Source organism: Octopus sinensis, unplaced genomic scaffold, assembly GCF_006345805.1.
Source record: "Octopus sinensis unplaced genomic scaffold, ASM634580v1 Contig04055, whole genome shotgun sequence".
Taxonomy (NCBI): domain Eukaryota; kingdom Metazoa; phylum Mollusca; class Cephalopoda; order Octopoda; family Octopodidae; genus Octopus; species Octopus sinensis.
This window is the reverse complement of record NW_021827105.1, coordinates 198-2,500: the sequence shown is the minus strand read 5'-3', so window position 1 is coordinate 2,500 and position 2,303 is coordinate 198. Positions and strand designations below refer to the sequence as shown.

The 2,303-nt window shown below is 42.0% G+C and overlaps 1 long non-coding RNA gene across 1 annotated transcript in view; it reads left to right on the top strand.

Moving 5' to 3' along the window:
• Window positions 1–2,076, top strand: part of LOC118760998 — a 9,582-nt gene extending 7,506 nt beyond the window's left edge. Inside the window, exon 3 of the long non-coding RNA XR_004997087.1 lies at window positions 2,066–2,076. This is a non-coding gene — a long non-coding RNA (uncharacterized LOC118760998). The remainder of the gene's footprint in view (window positions 1–2,065) is intronic.
• Window positions 2,077–2,303: the final 227 nt, after the last annotated feature.

Sequence of the window (2,303 nt, the reverse complement as noted above, 5' to 3'; positions counted from 1 at the left end):
CTACTATTATTATTATTATTAAGGTGGCGCGCTGGCAGAATCGTCAGCGCGCCGGTCGAAACGCTTAGCGGTATTTCGCCCGTCACTACGTTCTGAGTTCAAATTTTTGCCTGTCGTCCTTTCATGGCCGATGAAATAAGTACCAGTTGTATACTGGAGTCGATGTAATCGACAACCTCCTCCCCCAAATTTCAAGCCTATAGTAGAAATTATCATTATTATTAAGTGAGAGAACAGTGCATGCCATCAAAATGACATAGAGGTAAAATATACGAAGCCCAGTATACCCATCATGACTACTTGTTTGATAAGGGTACACTAGGCATATGCATCACAACCATATGTGTTTGACATGGTGATCTCATATCAAGATTAGCAGGTGGAGCCCAGTTAGAATTTTCTTCAGGTGAAGTAGCCCATCTTACACAAAAGGTCCCTGAATAAGGGTTGTTTAAGGATGTTGCACGAAACACCTGTTTCCGAGGTGAATTATTCAAACCCCAAGGAATTCCTCTCGACACATGACCATGATGCTACCCCACTACTGTGATCAGAGATGCACATATCGTCAGCCACTAAGGGACATGGTCAACTGGTTAAGGTCTGGTGCCAAGCCGTATCGACCTTTGCCTTTCCCTTGGACAAGATTGGTGACATGGAGAGGGGTGCATGGGTGACTGCTGGTCTTCCACAAACAACTTTGCCCGGACTTGTACCTCGGAGGGTAACATTCTAGGTGCAGTCCCATAGTCATTCATGACCGAAGGGGGTCTTCAAAAAGGAAGAAGACCAGGATGGTTTTCAGTCAAGAACGAACCGCATAAATAAAGTCTTCTGGATAAAACAAGGACTTATGAACAAAGCATAAAGGAAATACGATAAATCAAATTAACAAAGATATAGTTGAAGCAAACTCAGTTTTTTTTTTCTTTTTTCAATAGCATATGTTTAAAAGAGAAGCTGTTCATATATGCATGCATATATGAATAGCAAGCTTCTTAACTGCACTGCCAAGCCTGTGCCAAGTTGTGCATAAAATACATATTGTTTAATTAATGACAAACCACCAAGAGTACAAAATAAATGCTAGTTTAAATGCGCTGGAATCGATACAATCTACTATATACTAACCTTGAAAGCGGTGCAACAGCATGGACGCAGTCCAATAGCTGAAGCCAGTGAAAGAATTTTTCTACGTTAGTCTCATTCATAAAATTAATCAATCGTGTGATCTGACAAAAAAAAAAAAAAATTAATGGCGAAATCAAAAGAAAAATATAATAAAAAGGAAAAAGTAAAAGAGAATATCGACAAGAACTGAACACAGGCGTGGTTGTGTTGTTAGAAGTTCGATTCTCAACCACATGGTTCCGGGTTCAGCGCAACTGCGTGGCACCTTGGGCAAGTATTTTTTTATTATAGTCCCGAGCCGACCAATGCCTTGTAAGTGAATTTGGTTGAGGAAAACTGTATAGTGGCCCATCATGTGTTTGTGTGTGTGCGCGCGCGTGTGCGTGCGTGTATGTGTGTGTGTGTGTGTGTGTTTATGTATAGGCGCAATGGTCCAGTGGTTAGGGCAGCGGACTCGCGGTCATAGGATCGCGGTTTCGATTCCCAGACCGGGCGTTGTGAGTGTTTATTGAGCGAAAACACCTAAAGCTCCATGAGGCTCCGGCAGGGGATGGTGGTGATCCCTGCTGTACTCTTTCGCCACAACTTTCTCTCACTCTTACTTCCTGTTTCTTGTATCTGTATTTCAAAGGGCCGGCCTTGTCACTCTCTGTTAACGGTACACGTGTCTGTGGAGTGCTCAGCCACTTACACATTAATTTCACGAGCAGGCTGTTCCGTTGATTCGGATCAACCGGAACCCTCATCGTCGTAACCGACGGAGTGCTTCCAGTCTCAGTTTATGTATGTAAATGTTTATGTGTATATATGTATGTATGTAAATGTTTGTGTGTACATATGTACGTATGTAAATATTTGTGTGTGTATAATTGTGGCTGTTCCCTACCTCACAACTTGACAACCGATGTTAGTTTATTTACGCTCCGTAACCTAGCAGTTCGAGAAAAAAAAGACCGACAGAATATGTACCAGGTATTTTTTTAATACTAAGTACAGGAATCGTTTCGTTCGACTAAACCCTCTAAGGTGGTACCCCAGCATGACCGCAGTCCAATGACTGAAACAAGTAAAGGGGGGAAAAAATGAAATATTTAAGATACTGTTTTAGCGGGTGAAAATGTTAAAACGGATCGTTGAAGACTTAATGGCTGATAGACAGGAACACCGTCTTG